General features: G+C 41.4%; 1 pseudogene across 1 annotated transcript in view; it reads left to right on the forward strand.

Moving 5' to 3' along the window:
- LOC311113063 (protocadherin-7-like) overlaps positions 1-16,163 on the forward strand; it is a 202,011-nt pseudogene extending 185,848 nt beyond the window's left edge. Inside the window, exon 3 of the transcript in view lies at positions 14,632-16,163. The product of the transcript in view is annotated as a protocadherin-7-like (transcript). The remainder of the gene's footprint in view (positions 1-14,631) is intronic.
- The last annotated feature ends 1,862 nt before the right edge of the window (positions 16,164-18,025 follow it).

Consider the following 18,025-nt stretch of genomic DNA (forward strand, 5'->3'; position numbering starts at 1 on the left):
CACATGTTAACTATTCTGGGACGGGATCTATGAGATTCCCAAGAAAATGTGACATCTTTTGAATCCCCATAATCTGTGTGATACAAACAATGTGAGACACTTATTTTTGCACACATACAGGCTATGTCTCTCTATACAAGCACAGTGATTTAGAGATGGTTGTTATTATTCCATTTAGTAAAGAGAGAGGCAAAGCACAAACCGAGGCAGGTTTGGGGGGGGGATTTAATTGAAATTGTATTTTGACAAATAAGCGTTTAATGGTGTAAAATAAGTTATTGTGCCGGCGCGCCTGGCAGTGTGTGATAAGGAATGACAGTGTAGAGAGGCAATGAGACTTCCTTCTAAAAGACTGGAGGAAGAGAATTTAGCGGAATAAGAAACAACAATGAAAAAAAAACACACATTTTCAGATTTAACCCCTCGCTGACGACACACAGTAAAAGCTCAAGCCCTACCATTTTCTGCACACCCACCGTCCCTCATTTCTCATTAAAATGTATATACATGTCTGTGTATCTAATGCTATGCTTTGCCCGTCTCTTTTCTGTCTGTGTTTGCCTAGCATTGTGTCGTGATGAAATACTGAATGCACTGGTAAATGTATGAAATGTGTGTTTGTATGAAAATTAGCTTTTGTTTGATCAGTTCCTACCACTCTAGCGTGTGTTCCATAGCAAAACACCTCATCTCTAGGCTAGCGTTTTTGTTTTAAAGGATTGTATGTGCCACAACAAGGAGAATGTGATAAATATGATAGTGATCTGTACTCAGTTCAATCATACTTTAAAATAGCCTATGCTATGTTATTGTGCTATTGTAGAGATGTATAGTTTGTTGAGATATGCTGTGTAACTTTTAAAGTGGTAGCATTGCAGTAACATATAGCTGGCTTCATGTAGCATATAGAATTCTACAGTGGTAGTATAGGACCATCTAGAGTAGTTTGCTGAGGGAGTTATTGTATTGTGGTTTCCCTTCGAAGTGGCTAGGCCAGCTTCATAATTTCACCCATCAGACTATATGAGTCACTGTTTTCTGCTGTCTGCATCATCGTGCTGTCGCTGCAGTAATGTATCGGGTCACACTGTCACCCAGAGCCTCTTAAGGACAGGCCTGAGAACAGTCTCCCCTGCTACCTGTCACTGTGGTAGGCATACAATACAGTATATGCCTTTACACCATATCCACCTGCGGTGTAGGAGATTAGCTACTAATGCTGATGATTTGCTTAGTTAGCGTATGGCATTTTTGTGTGTGTACATGGATGAGAGATGGGAGATGAATGGAGGAGCATGGGGAGGAGGGTCACCACTGAATTCATGGGGTCTCGTTTCCAACCTGACTAGCTTACTTATTAGGTAGAGAAAAGTGAGACAGAGAGAGAGAGAGAGAGAGAGAGAGAGAGAGAGAGAGAGAGAGAGAGAGAGAGAGAGAGAGAGAGAGAGAGAGAGAGAGTCAGATTTAGTAATTGGCTGTGAGATCGTCACTAGAATGAAATTATGCTAGTTCATCTCTCTTCAATTAATCACCTCTGGAGTAGTCCCTCAGTACACTCATTATGCCACATACTCTATTGCCGACGTGTTCAAAGAGAAAAGAGAAACACAGTCATAAAGGCCTAAATGAAGCACTGCTGGAGCTGGTCTATTGGTTCTATGCATTAGCCTAAGACATTATCCAATAGCCAATGTAAATGGCAAATACATGAGCTACAAGTATTTAGTATAGACACATCATTGGGTTGCAGAATAATGCCTTTGTCATCCTTTCAGACTTTTCAGAAATCACCATTTATTTTCCATTTAGATATTCATCAGTATATTCTAGCAATAGTGCCACAAAGTGGTACGACAGTTGGATATTTTAGGCTAAACCAATCAGTGTCAAGCAGCTGACCACCATGTTGGAATCCAACCAGTAGCCAGTAGCTTTGTAGAATCTAGACTGAAGTGGCTGCAGAGTGTCAGTGTTTGAGCTAGAAATGTAACAGTGATTTGTAGGACTGTACTGTCCTCAGTTCATGCAGTGGCACTAGAACACCTCTGCCGGTGTGCACGGTGTGTGTTAATACCAACAATTACTGCTGTTGCGAACGTAACCCACTGCGTCTCTCATCTTCAAAAGGTCAGGACTATCCAGGCCTCCCTTTCATTTTCTTCTTACAGATCTCCCTCGTTTTTCATCCCTCCTTAATTGTCTGGCAAACAGCTCAGCAGAGAAAGATTGTCTGTATTCCCCGTCACCTCCCCTTTGCCTCTCTATTTTTCTCTACCTCTCATTTTCTCTCCCTTTCTTTTTAATCCCTTAACCTTCCTTCCTTCCTTCCTTCCTTCCTTCCTTCCTTCCTTCCTTCCTTCCTTCCTTCCTTCCTTCCTTCCTTCCTTCCTTCCTTCCTTCCTTCCTTCCTTCCTTCCTTCCTTCCTTCCTTCCTTCCTTCCTTCCTTCCTTCCTTCCTTCCTTCCTTCCTTCCTTCCTTCCTTCCTTCCTTCCTCCCTCCCTTCCTCCCTCCCTCCCTCCCTCCCTCCCTTCCTTCCTTCCTTCCTTCCTTCCTCCCTCCCTCCTTTCTCTCTACCATCCCCATGTTTTGCACCACCTTTAATCATATAGCACTATTAGAGTTGTTTGATGGCGAGGCTAGCTCTCAGGCGTGGGGTTATGCTGCAGGAGATTCCACCCAAGAGGCAGATTGCTCCCAGTAAAACTCAGCCTGAGAGGCAGCAGATCCCTGGCCAGTAATTAGTTATCATACCCAGGCTGAGTTTCACCTAATTAGATGAAAACTATTAGTGGAGGGAATGGGAGAAGATGACAGAGTGACTATATAGTGAATGATAGCTCTCTTTCTATTACTCTCTTCTCACACTATTCCTTCCAGCTTATTATTTTTCTCTCTCTCGCTCTCTCTCTCTCTCTCTCTCTCTCTCTCTCTCTCTCTCTCTCTCTCTCTCTGTCTCTCTCTCTCTCTCTCTCTCTCTCTCTCTCTCTCTCTCTCTCTCTCTCTCTCTCTCTCTCTCTCTCTCTCTCTCTCTCTCTCTGTCTCTCTCTGTCCCTCTCTTCTTTTCCCTCCCTATCCCTTCATCTTTTTATCATAAAGTATGAAAAATGTATGCACTCACTAACTGTAAGTCGCTCTGGATAAGAGCGTCTGCTAAATGACTTAAATGTAAATGTAATAAAGGCCTGAGTATTTTTGACAGCTGGTTTGAATTAATCCTTATGACACCTAGCACTGTACGCTGTCACCTCCCTCTGATTGGTCTTTGGAGTAAATAGATCTATCCTATCATAGGGCTTTGATGAATGTATGAAGGGATAACATACTCATTTAAAAGCCAATCTCGGCTGAACTCTTTATTTTTGAGCTTTGTTGGCAGTGAGAATACATTTAGATGGATAAACAATTATCTGTGTTCTCAGCAATAACGGTTTTATTTTGTAAATCTAAAGCATGTGAAAGGCCTCAAGACTTTTGACTGTTAATTACATTTTAGGAGTGAGTGTTTTTAGACGCTTAACTAGGGGAATGTGATGAGGGTTTCAGACTTAATTTTGTAGAAGAAAGATGTGAACGAAGAGACATAGAGGCTATGAAAACACTGTGTCCATTGTAGGGAGAGACATACCGCTAACCTGAGATGAATAATACCATGGTCTTTAGGGCAAAGCACGAGTGTGTGTTTGTGTATGTGTGAATGTGTGCTTGAATGTGTGCGTATGTACAGTATGTCTATTCTTTATCTATCTATGTCTCCCCTGCCATCTAGCAAACATTATTAGCCCACTGCTTTTAAGGCAGATCAACCCTCTCCCTCCACTACTCTCTATGTGAAACAGTGTGTGTCCTTGCAGCAGGATAGGTCAGCCTACTATCTAGCCTACATCTGCTGTGTCATGACCCCAGCCTCCAGTCTGCTGTGTCATGACCCCAGCCTCCAGTCCTCTCTCTCTCTCTCTCTCTCTCTCTCTCTCTCTCTCTCTCTCTCTCTCTCTCTCTCTCTCTCTCTCTCTCTCTCTCTCTCTCTCTCTCTCTCTCTCTCTCTCTCTCTCTCACTGACCCCTTTCTGCTGTGGAAGGAATGTTGATAGGGGAGAGGGAGACGCAGATGTATACACTTGTGTACAAACAGACATGCTGTGTTGATGTAAACACACACACATACTGGCGTAAACACATTCACTTGCAGAGGCACACCCAATCTTCTAGACACACACAAACACACACACACCATATATCCGTCAACTTCATACTCTGCAACATCTCAGTGAGTAGTCCGCAGTAAGACCCCATATCTAGTAGCTATTGTGCCTCTGCAGCAAAGGCATTTTGAATTAGCCAGCAGTACTTTAGCCAGTCAGCTGATACAGGCATTGAGGAAAGCCAGCAAAGTAAAGCCTGGCTCAGTGCCGCCACTGGCCCACTTTCAGCAGTCCAGCTTTAAGACACACACACGTGCATGCACGTGCACACGTGCACGCTCACACACACACACACAAACAGTGAGAGACAGAAATATCTTCCCACCAGCGATGTAGCAGCGGGTAGCCTTCACGGTGGCTGCATTGACTTTTGTCCATGTGTAATTAACTCAAAGAAAGGGGGGGAGACATCTTTTCCCTTCTCAGCCGCCCCTACCACCACCACCCGTCCACCAGTCTATACCTCCGAAGTGGAAGCCTCTTTTGAGTCCATTGAAAGGGACTGAGGGCTGGAGACAGTAGGCATTATATACAGACCCACTTGGCTGAAAGCCCTTTGGGTTAGAGTGACAGTGGTTAGCTATCTGGGCCCATGGCAGGCACAGCCACTGTTTCCGGCTCACCCTGGTCTGGTATTCTATGTCACAGTGGTAGTCTCCTGCCCTGTGGAAGAAACCTTGGATCGGCCTTGGTATGGAGCTCTGGAGCTCTAAGGTTGTGGCAATGCTTTGACAGTTGGAAATGACCCACTTGTTTTGTTATTATGGGAGTGGGCTTGAGGAGCGCTTGTGAAAGGACAAAGATCCAGCCTGCTCTTAGGCATTTATGTTGTACACAATTTTCTACTTCCTTCTTATAGCCTTTTATTCCTGAAGTGGGTGTTTTCCTGAATTATTGTTTGTGAATACACATAAATTAGCATTGTTGAGTCATACAGTACCATAGTTTTCTCCCTGTGCCCAACAATATGGCCTCCTTCCTCAGTAGGCTGTTACAATTTATCTCTATAATTCCGAGTCATAAGTCTGACTCATTTACTCACACTAACTCAGTAGGAACCTTACCCTTCCAATGACCTTTGTCTAAAAATAGAATGCTCCCTAGCACAATGTGATAATCAAAAAAAATTAAACCCCAACAGGAAAAATCAAATTCTACTTTTTTTGTGTGTGTGTAACTAGGAGGGCCACACCAAATATAGCACCGCTCACATCCTCTGGAATGTTGTCGCTAATAAGACAAAAGATGGTGAAATAAAATTATTATGACTCTTTATACCTTTTGGTCACAGAGCCTTGTTTTAAGTGCTTGTTTGACGGTTTTGGTTACGACGACTAGTATGATTTAAGGGCATGTCAATGGACAGCCCTAGGGAAGTAGGGGCTTTCAACATTGTGGAGCAAGGGGAGAGAGGGAAAAGTGTCCTGCACTACATAGAGAAGCTTTCTCCTCCTGACTTTGATCTTCCGGCCTAATTCATTATCAAACTGTGAAACCTCTTCATATTTAGCTGGGCTCTGGAGCCAATAGAACATGCTGCTATGGAGTAATCATCTTTTCTCTGCTGTTACCAAGAGCACTTCACCATACACTATATTAACTCTCTTTCTTCATGAAATATCCATGTTTGCATTTATTATATTACAGTATACCGAATTAGTATTATTAAGTTTATTTGAACAGGGACAATGAACAACAAAACATAAGTCTCAGTACACTTGAGAAAAGATGTGTTGTACCAGATTTAGCCAACAGCTAATTTCCGTCTGCAGTCCCCAGGCAGGTGAACATATTAGCCAGCAGATCAGACCCGCTTGTTTACAGATGGACTAGGTTCAGACAGCATTTCTGTGTATATTAAGATGCCACGGAGCCAGCACGAAATATGGCTCGGAAGGGGAGACATCTTTTTCCTTCTCAGCCGCCCAGGGTTGAGAATTGTCCCATTATCTCAACTGTTAAAGTGAGAATAATTTTAGCCTAAAATGACATACCCAAATCTAACTGCCTGTAGCTCAGGACCTGAAGCAAAGATATGCATATTCTTGATACCATTTGAAAGGAAACACTATGAAGTTTGTGGAAATTTGAAATTAATGTAGGATAATAAAACACATTAGATCTGGTAAAAGATCATCTTTGAAATGCAAGAGAAAGGCCACAATATATTATTGCAGTTTAGGTGCATGCAGAGTTTTAGACTGATCCAGTGAAGCATTGCAATACTGGACTATTTTGTATCAAGTCTGCCCAAATGTGCCGAATTGGTCAATTGATACATTTTCAAGTACATAACTATAGAGAAAATACAGAAATTATATGGTAATACAAAATGTAAGTTTACACACTCCCAGGAATGTCATACATGATGGATCATTAGCTTATACACTAAATTTCACACATCTAGATGGCCTGGCGGGGTGGGTGTGGCGCCAAAGACAGCAGAGGTTTAAACTATAGAACACAGTTCATACATTTGAATATTTAAATTTATTTTATCAAACAAAACTATGCTATATTTTTTCTTGGGACCCTTAGCATGACAAATCAGAGCAATATTACTGAATGTAAGTACATTATTTACCTTCAGAGGTGAATGTATCAAACCAGTTGCCGTGATAGGTTTTTTCTTGTTGTGCACTCTCCTCAAACAATAGCATGGTATTTTTTCACTGTAATAGCTACTGTAAATTGGACAGTGCAGTTAGATTAACAAGAATTTAAGCTTTCTGCCCATATAAGAAATGTCTATGTCCTGGAACGTTTGCTGTTACTTACAACAGTCATGCTAATCACATTAGCGCACGTTAGCTCAACTGTCCTGTATACAGGACACCGATCCCGTAGTGGTTAAAGTTACCAGCCTCAGAAATTGCAGCCCAAATAAATGCTTCACAGAGTTCAAGTAACAGACATATCAGGCCTTCATGGTCGAATTGCTGCAAAGAAACCACTACTAAAGGACACCAAGAAGAAGAAGAGACTTGCTTGGGCCAAGAAACACGAGCAATGGACATTAGACCGGTGGACATTTGTCCTTTGGTCTGGAGTCCAAATTGGAGATTTTTGGTTCCAACCACCGTGTCTTTGTGAGACGCGGTGTGGGTGAACGGATGATCGCTGCATGTGTATTTCCCACCATAAAGCATGGAGTAGGAGGTGTTATGGTGTGGGGGTGCTTTGCTGGTGACACTGTCTGTGATTTATTTAGAATTCAAGGCACACTTAGCCAGCATGGCTACCACAGCATTCTGCAGCGATACGCCATCCCATCTGGTTTGGGCTTAGTGGGACTATCATTTGTTTTTCAGCAGGACAATGACCCAACACACCTCCAGGCTGTGTAAGGGCTATTTTACCAATAAGGAGAGTGATGGAGTGCTGCATCAGATGACCTGGCCTCCACAATCCCCCGATTTCAACCAAATTGAGATGGTTTGGGATGAGTCGGACCGCAGAGTGAAGGAAAAGCAGCCAACAATTGCTCAGTATATGTGGGAAATCCTTCAAGACTGTTGGAAAAGCATTCCATGTGAAGCTTGTTCAGAGAATGCCAAGAGTTTGCAAAGCTGTCATCAAGGCAAAGGGTGACTATTCGAAGAATCTCAAAAATAAAATATATTTTGATATGTTTAACACTTTTTTGGTTACTACATGAGTCCATATTTGTTATTTCATAGTTTTTATGTCTTCACTATTATTCTACAATGTAGAAAATAGTAAAAATAAAGAAAAACCCTGAATGACTAGGTGTTCTAAAACCTTTGACTGGTAGTGTATGTTGAAAATTAGTTACCATAATCCTGTCTGTGAAATTTCACCCTCAAAACAACAGTTTACATTGATAACTTTTTTGAAATCCAATGTATTTTCCACGTAGATTCCACGTCACAATACGTTGACAAATTGCGTTGAAACAATGTTGATTCAACCAGTTTGTTCCCAGTGGACGGTTTCTGATCAAAAACGTTCAGTGCACGTACAGAGACTGCAATGGTTTGTTTTTAATTTCTCCTGCTTGTGACCAACTTGTAATACAACAGGAGAAATATGTGAGAAATATCACAGCATGCATATAAACCTTAGTTTAGCTTAGAATCATCACATCTTGTATTTTATAATAGTTTCTGTATGTCTGTTAAAAACAAAAAGTGAGTTGGAAAGGATTTTGAACACAATAGCATCAGCATTAGCACCTCAGCTGTTAAAATTAGAAAATTTGCTAGATATTTTCCCTGTGAGAAACATCACTATAGGCGGCATGATATGATATATACTGTAGCAGTTCTCATTAGAAGGCAGCCTAGCCCTGTGTGGAGGCCTATCTCTCACTGAGGGCAGTGGAGGTGCTAGCTGTAGGCAGGACAGTATACCAATGAGACCTTAGCAAAGCGAGAGGGCCTCCACTTCCCCCCTCTCCTTTCTCTCCGAGGTGCTGGGAGTATGATTGGGGCGAGAGGGTGAGTAGGGCGATCAGACGAGCTCCGACACTCAGGAGCGAGAGGGCTGGGTGTGGGTAGCAGCTCATGACTAATACCTTGATGGCTCAATTGTAGGCCATGCTGGGTGGAAGAGCCAATCAGGGCGATTCATCCAAGGAAAGGTGTCTCTTTGCTCAGACAGATATGTGATCTCTGGTTTTATCTACCTGAATGCTCAACCATCAAGCGTTACTCTGGGGAAAAAAGGAGATATCTTACTTATTTTCTTACTTTCTTTCTTTCTTTCTTTCTTTCTTTCTTTCTTTCTTTCTTTCTTTCTTTCTTTCTTTCTTTCTTTCTTTCTTTCTTTCTTTCTTTCTTTCTTTCTTTCTTTCTTTCTTTCTTTCTTTCTTCTTTTTTTGCCTTTCTACATCCATTCTACGGCTTTTATTTCACTTTTAATGTCTGGCATGTTAGCAATAAACAGTGGTTGCCATGACTCCATTCAAATTGTTTAGTGTATTTATGGCTGGAATTTCTATTTTCTATGGTTCACAAATGCCATGGATAACCCACCAAATGTCTTGAATATGTGTTCAATTCTTGTCTAGGTCTACATGTTCTGTAGCTACTACCTTAGCACTGACTGCATATGGATTTGTTACGATCCACTGCTACAAGTGATTTTTTGTACTGATATTAATTTCAGTTGGGAAAAGGCAAGGGACTCACAGACACAGAGGAATGGCACTCATGATGTATTTGATACAATATGTAGATTATATAAGAAGCATTCTACCCAGACAAGCAATTCATTATGGATCAAACATTCCAATCAACAGAACTATATTGCTCTCATTCTTTCTCCCTCTCTTCTCTCTATCGTTTTGTTTATTTCTATCTCTATCTATATACAGTGGGGAAAAAAGTATTTAGTCAGCCACCAATTGTGCAAGTTCTCCCACTTAAAAAGATGAGAGAGGCCTGTAATTTTCATCATAGGTACACGTCAACTATGACAGACAAATTGAGGGAAAAAAATCCAGAAAATCACATTGTAGGATTTTTAATGCATTTATTTGCAAATTATGGTGGAAAATAAGTATTTGGTCAATAACAAAAGTTTCTCAATACTTTGTTATATACTCTTTGTTGGCAATGACACAGGTCAAACGTTTTCTGTAAGTCTTCACAAGGTTTTCACACACTGTTGCTGGTATTTTGGCCCATTCCTCCATGCAGATCTCCTCTAGAGCAGTGATGTTTTGGGGCTGTCGCTGGGCAACACAGACTTTCAACTCCCTCCAAAGATTTTCTATGGGGTTGAGATCTGGAGACTGGCTAGGCCACTCCAGGACCTTGAAATGCTTCTTACGAAGCCACTCCTTCGTTGCCCGGGCGGTGTGTTTGGGATCATTGTCATGCTGAAAGACCCAGCCACGTTTCATCTTCAATGCCCTTGCTGATGGAAGGAGGTTTTCACTCAAAATCTCACGATACATGGCCCCATTCATTCTTTCCTTTACACAGATCAGTCGTCCTGGTCCCTTTGCAGAAAAACAGCCCCAAAGCATGATGTTTCCACCCCCATGCTTCACAGTAGGTATGGTGTTCTTTGGATGCAACTCAGCATTCTTTGTCCTCCAAACACGACGAGTTGAGTTTTTACTATTTTGGTTTCATCTGACCATATGACATTCTCCCAATCCTCTTCTGGATCATCCAAATGCACTCTAGCAAACTTCAGACGGGCCTGGACATGTACTGGCTTAAGCAGGGGGACACGTCTTGCACTGCAGGATTTGAGTCCCTGGCGGCGTAGTGTGTTACTGATGGTAGGCTTTGTTACTTTGGTCCCAGCTCTCTGCAGGTCATTCACTAGGTCCCCCCGTGTGGTTGTGGAATTTTTGCTCACCATTCTTGTGATCATTTTGACCCCACGGGGTGAGATCTTGCGTGGAGCCCCAGATCGAGGGAGATTATCAGTGGTCTTGTATGTCTTCCATTTCCTAATAATTGCTCCCACAGTTGATTTCTTCAAACCAAGCTGCTTACCTATTGCAGATTCAGTCTTCCCAGCCTGGTGCAGGTCTACAATTTTGTTTCTGGTGTCCTTTGACAGCTCTTTGGTCTTGGCCATAGTGGAGTTTGGAGTGTGACTGTTTGAGGTTGTGGACAGGTGTCTTTTATACTGATAACAAGTCCAAACAGGTGCCATTAATACAGGTAACGAGTGGAGGACAGAGGAGCCTCTTAAAGAAGAAGTTACAGGTCTGTGAGAGCCAGAAATCTTGCTTGTTTGTAGGTGACCAAATACTTATTTTCCACCATAATTTGCAAATAAATTCATAAAAAATCCTACAATGTGATTTTCTGGATTTTTTTTCCTCAATTTGTCTGTCATAGTTGACGTGTACCTATGATGAAAATTACAGGCCTCTCTCATCTTTTTAAGTGGGAGAACTTGCACAATTGGTGGCTGACTAAATACTTTTTTTCCCCACTGTAAGTCTTGATTCATGAGTCCACACTATACAGTTGAAGTCGGAAATTTACATACACTAAGATTGGAGTCATTAAAACTAGTTTTTCAACCACTCCACACATTTCTTGTTAACAAACTATAGTTTTGGCAAGTCATTTTTTCAACAATTGTTTACGGACAGATTATTTCACTTATAATTCACTGTATCACAATTCCAGTGGGTCAGAAGGTTACATACACTAAGTTGACTGTGCCTTTAAACATCTTGGAAAATTGCAGAAAATTATGTCATGGCTTTAGAAGCTTCTGATAGGCTAATTGACATAATTTGAGTCAATTGGAGGTGTACCTGTGGATGTATTTCAAGGCCTACCTTCAAACTCAGTGCCTCTTTGCTTGACATCAAAATAAATCAGCCAAGACCTCATATTTTTTTTGAGACCTCCACAAGCCTGGTTCAACCTTGGGAGTAATTTCCAAACGCCTGAAGGTACCACGTTCATGTGTACAAACAATAGTACGCAAGTATAAACACCATGGGATCACGCAGCCGCCATACCACTCAGGAAGGAGACGCATTCTGTCTCCTAGAGATGAACGTACTTTGGTGTGAAAAGTGCAAATCAATCCCAGAACAACAGCAAAGGACCTTGTGAAGATGCTGGAGGAAACAGGTAAAAAGTATCTATATCCATAGTAAAACGAGTCCTATATCGACATAACCTGAAAGGCCGCTCTGAAAGCAAGAAGCCACTGCTCTAAAACCGCCAAAAAAAAGCCTGAACTGTTTGGCATAATGACCATCGTTATGTTTGGAGGAAAAAGGGGGTCCTAGCAAGCCGAAGAACACCATCCCAACCATGAATCACGGGGGTGGCAGCATCATGTTGTGGGGGGGCTTTGCTGCAGGAGGGAATGATGCACTTCACAAAATAGATGTTATCATGAGGAAGTATAATTATGTGGATATATTGAAGCAACATCTCAAGACATCAGTCAGGAAGTTAAAGCTTGGTCGCAAATGGGTCTTCCAAATGGACAATGACCCCAAGCATACATCCAACGTTGTGGCAAAATGGCTTAAGGACAACAAAGTCAAGGTATTGGAGTGGACAATACAAAGCCCTGACCTCAATCCTATTGAACATTTGTGGGCAGAACTGAAAAAGCGTGTGCGAGCACGCTAGTAAAGCATCATGACGTGCAGCAAAGCACCCCCACAGCATGATGCTGCCACCCCCGTGCTTCACGGTTGTGATGGTGTTCTTTGGCTTGCAAGGACCCCCTTTTTCCTCCAAACATAACGATGGTCATTATGCCAAACAGTTCAATTTTTGTTTCATCAGACCAGAGGACATTTCTCCAAAAAGTGCACCTTTTGTCCCCATGTGCAGTTACAAACCGTAGTCTGGCTTTTTTATGGCGGTTTTGGAGCAGTGGTTTCTTCCTTGCTGAGCGGCCTTTCAGGTTATGTTGATATAGGACTCGTTTTACTGTGGATATAGATACTTTTGTACCTAATTCCTCCAGCAACTTCACAAGGTCCTTTGCTGTTGTTCTGGGATTGATTTGCACTTTTCACACCAAAGTACGTTCATCTCTAGGAGACAGAACGCGTCTCCTTCCTGAGCGGAATGACGGCTGCATGGTCCCATGGTGTTTATACTTGCATACTATTGTTTGTACAGATGAACGTGGTACCTTCAGGCGTTTGAAAATTGCTCCCAAGGATGAACCAGACCTGTGGAGGTCTAGAAATTGTTTTCTGAGGTCTTGGCTGATTTATTTTCATTTTCCCATGATGTCAAACAAAGAGGCACTGAGTTTGAAGGTAGGCCTTGAAATACATCCACAGGTACACCTCCAATTGAATGATGTCAATTAGCCTATCAGAAGCTTCTAAAGCCATGACATAATTTTCTGCAATTGTCCAAGCTGTTTAAAGGCACAGTCAACTTCGTGTATGTAAACTTCTGACCCACTGGAATTGTGATACAGTGAATTATAAGTGAAATAATCTGTCTGTAAACAATTGTTGGAAAAATTACTTGTCATGCACAAAGTAGATGTCCTAACCGACTTGCCAAAATTATAGTTTGTTAACAAGAAATTTGTGGAGTGGTTGAAAAACGAGCTATAATTACTCTAACTGTATCTTTGATTAGTTTCATTAATTCCTTGTTTTATACTGAATTGTAGTCTCATTCAATGCAGTGGAGAATTTCTCATACAGTATATTTTGAAAGTGCCTAAAATGCCAAGCACAACCAGTGATTTTATTCTATTCTTCTTTTACAGGAGAAAAAGAGCATTAAAAGTAAGCCATGGTAAAATAAATGTTTAAGGGCAGGGCAGCATGCTTTCTAACTTTGCACTTCACCCCCTCTTGCTTGTTTTTTTTTCATACCTCGCATCTTTCTGGTCATTGGCAGACCACATCTAACATGGCATCTATTTACTGTAACACTGGCACTGACAGCTTTTAACGTCTAGCTTTAACTTAGAACTCAGCTTGTGAGGTGGATTGTTCTGTCGCATAAGATATATAGTTTCTGTCGCTCGTCTGTTAATTGATTGATCTGTTTTTGTGCAAGAAATCAGTAAGTAACAATACTAATGATTAATAGTAGCGGTAGCAGTTGTGGCATAATAGTAGCTCTATTGGTGATATTCATTGTACACTAGTTGCAGTGATATTTTTAGTGTTGCGTTCAATGCATACAATGTATATTTCAGAACAAATTACATGTACTGTAGGTCATCTTATCTTTCCTTCATCTGTCTGGTAAATGATTAAGGCCCGTAGTATTATATGTGATTGACTAGCAGGCTACCTACAGTAGGTCAGACCGTGACTCTATGTCTATCTCTAAATAAGAAATTGGCTTATATAGAGCTTGTTATCACACTCAATTGGCTTATATAGAGCTTGTTATCACACTCTCTTTAACATACATGTCCACATACAGTACAGCAGCATACACCTACATACAGAGTAGATAGCATTACACATCATTAGACAATGGTTTAGGAGCAACACAATTTGCCCCTTCCCCACATTTTGAAGCATGACATTATTTCAGCTATTACTCAATGTTTTCAGTTTGAGGTGTTGTCGTCGTTCGGTGCAGTGTTCTTTTTTAACTTAGATTTTGTTTGTTTTGTTCATGTGGTGTGTGTTTTGCATGAAAGCAAAAGCAATTGTATCAATTAAATCTGAATACTTTTGCCAATGATACAATTGAAAGCATAATGCTTACATTAGGCGCCCAATAACCATGGCAACCAAACTTAATTTGATATTTTTTTTGTCATCCAATTATCAACGTTGAGATGTACAAACTATCGCATCTAATGGCAGACAAATACACTTCCTGTTAACAAATGTAATGTGTCACATACCATAACCTAACAACAAGTTTTAAGATTTAGAATTTCTATTAATAATATCTAGCTATATCCCACTTGGGGGAAACGGAACACCTTCACTAACGACCCTTCTCTCTTCTCTTTCTCTTCCCTTCAGACACCCGGCCCTTGCCCGACGTAGCCATGACAGGCAAGTGCACCCGGGAATGCGATGAGTACGGCCACTCTGACTCCTGCTGGATGCCTGTGCGCATGTCGCCTGAGCGACGGCCTAAGACGACCACCACCCAACAACCAAAGCTTTCCACCTTCATGACCGGCGGCGGTAGCGGCAGCAGCCCTCCCGAGCAGCAGCAGCAGCATCCTGGCAGTCAGGAAGCCCTGGCCGCCATGTCCAACGGAGACCCCTCCTCCCACGTGATGCTGGGCAATGACCGCAACCGCAACCTGCTCAACAAGAAGAAAGCCTCCTCCTCGTCCTCCTACGAGGCCTTCGGCTCGCCCAGTTTCAGCCCGCCGGGGGTTGAGGAGGGGGTGGTGGGTCACCCCATTGAGGAGATCCCTCTGGCCCCCACCGGGGAGTACAAGCCCTCACCATGTGGCACGCTTACCCGCCGGGAGGTCTACCTGTGAGGGGGGCGGGGGAGCTAGCGCCATGGTACGCATAGTTCTACCAACAAACATCAAGAATATAGTAGGTTACCACGACAACAACAACTAAAGACACTTTTTACTCTACCAAACTGACCTTGGCTGAGCAGGAAAGGTCCAAGGATAACCCCTCTCCAAGACAACAACAACAACAACACGAAACAATGCTAAAATCTACGTGGATACAAACATAATCCCTTTTAGAATTCAGATTCTGACCATATCCTGCGGAAGAAGAGGGTGGGGCTATTGGTGGGACTCAAAGTGAGATATTGGATAACTGCTGCTGGCCTGCCAATGGGAACATTACTGCTGCCTGACCAACTCATTTCCATAAAACGTGCATGCATTATCTCTCCCTGACCCCACCTCGCAAAGACTGTACTGTACAAAAGAGGACCTTTCTTTATTTTCCCTTCTTTTTCTATAACTGTACCTGTAGATTAGTTTGAGTGTGACAATGAGACATGTGACAGAGGACTGATGTCATGCCTTTTGGGGACTTAGTGACACTCCCACCTTGATGCAAGCATCACATAGCCTACATACAGTAATGTGTCATGTATCACGTCACGTGCTACCCACTCTGGATTCTGCATTTCAACAGCTTATGATTAAATGTTGCATTTTCATTCAAAAAGAGACCAAAACACAACCAAACTACAACAAACTGCGAAGGCTACTAGCATGGCATCGTCGTTAACAGTTGGGAAAGACTAAGCTTTAACTTTCTGTCCTGTGGATGAGACTGTGTGTATCGCCTCATTCATAGGAGAATATCATTGACAAATGGACTAAATGGAGTCAATGTGGTTGGCAATGTCCAAGCCACAGGAGTCCTGACCCACAGGGTGAATGATGAACTAATGTCGAAGTATGCTTATTTACCAGTGTGCATATACTCTCTTTGTCTCTTTCATAGACACTTATAGAAGTGAACATTGTACATATACATCGATTCAGACCCATGCTTTAAAGCTCACTTTCCCCTTCTCTATCTCTCTTTCTCTATCTTTGGATAGCCTGAGAGTTGAAGACAAAAAAAAAAAAAACTTGGAGATGCAAGTTTCCATCTAGAGCCATGACCAATCTGAACTGGTTGCTGGTCTTTGCTTGAATTGCGTAATATGTTTGTACGTGGTTGTGCATATATTGATTCCGATTCAGATTAAAGTTGCCCACACAGACAAGCAGACACAAATTCACACAAATCAACACACAGCTAACATGTCATGGGTAGAGTTGAGGTGAGTTAGTTGAGAAAAGTGCTGGGTATGTAAAAGTATTCATAATAAGGTAGGTTGAGCTGGTCGAGGAAAGCTATGTGGTGAAGTTTTACCATTAATCTTATTTTGTGTTAGTGTGTGAGCTAGAATGAGCAATAAATACCATAGTGTACACAACACTGACATGAACACACTCTCTATCACATAATGGTAAGCATAGTACTCTAACAAGGTCCATGTCTACCTACCCATAAATGGAGATGTCACTAATGGCGGAAGTACATATTCATATGGCACAGACAGACATCTTTGAGCAAGAATTAGCTCAATGAATTACAATCGAAAATACCTATTGATGTACAGTTACAAAGAGGCGTGGGAAAAAGACATCAGTTTAGCATCTTACAATTTAGTAGGAAAGAGAAACCAAAGCATAGGAAACAACAAACTGGCATGAAGGTACATGGATACATAATTTATCCAGGGAGAAACTACAATACTACTAGAAGTTGCTTTAAATACCTGCATATATGTAAATGTAATTGAGAGCGTAGGTTGAATTGAGCAAGGGTGCGACATGTAGGCAAACTATTTTGGACAACCACGTATACACACAGAAACACACACACACAATATGAAGACATTGTGCCTCCTTACCCATCGCAAGTAGACTTTTTCACTGGTGAGTAGGCACAAGGTCTTGCCACCATAACCGATCAAAATAATATCAGATGAATATCAGATGCAATGGAAACCCTTTTGTATGTTAGCTAACCCTTTGGTTCAAAACGGACTGCTTTTTGGCAGTCCACCAATCTGTAGTCTGTAAGTGCTACTTGTCGTTCGAATAAGTGTTCCTATGCTTATAAACTGTATACATAAATATGTACTTTTTATTGCATGTTTAAAAGGAATTTACTTACTCAGAAGGATAAAAAAAATGAAAAAAATATATATATACAAAAAAATCCTTACCCTGTGAACATGGAGGTCCATCTTGTTGCTTGCTTTCATTATACCTAAACTGACATTAGCCATGTAGTATGACTTAGTATATCAGTTTGAGGAGGAAGAAATGTACGTTTATTTAGCACATTTCTTTAACTTTCCATATTTATTTGATTGTTTGTTTTGTTCCTGTCAGACAAATTTCCACAACGTTCCCCATTCCACTGAACAAACCCTGTGATAACATAGATTAGGTTCAAGGTTGCTCACCTGTAATGTCTGACACATAGTACAGTAAGACGATTTGCAACTTTGTACCGGCATGGTATTTCCATCCCATTTTTCCCTCTTTCTTTTTTCTATTTGATATACAATAACAGTCAGAACCATGGAAATGATCATCATTAAGTATTTCCTTTTTTTGTCATATTTTCTGTCGACACTTTGTATATTTAGAGTGCTTCTGTAAAAAAGAAAAATTTAAAAAATACAAACCTTTAGAGTGAATGCAAAATATGCAATTGTGCCTTTTTTATACCAATTGGTATGATTCAATGTTGGTTTGGAATGGTACAAAACCAATTATGCTGACATGCTTTCTAAAAGTAGTGGAGTTGGTCCAATTTTAAATAACACCTGAAGATTCTTATACGATAGAGGAAAAATCCAATGACTTTCTGGCTTCTCGGGATGTGACCAGTCAAATGTCAGTAAGCCTGATACAGT

The sequence above is a fragment of the Coregonus lavaretus genome, assembly GCF_964263955.1.
Source record: "Coregonus lavaretus genome assembly, chromosome: 39".
NCBI classification, from domain to species: domain Eukaryota; kingdom Metazoa; phylum Chordata; class Actinopteri; order Salmoniformes; family Salmonidae; genus Coregonus; species Coregonus lavaretus.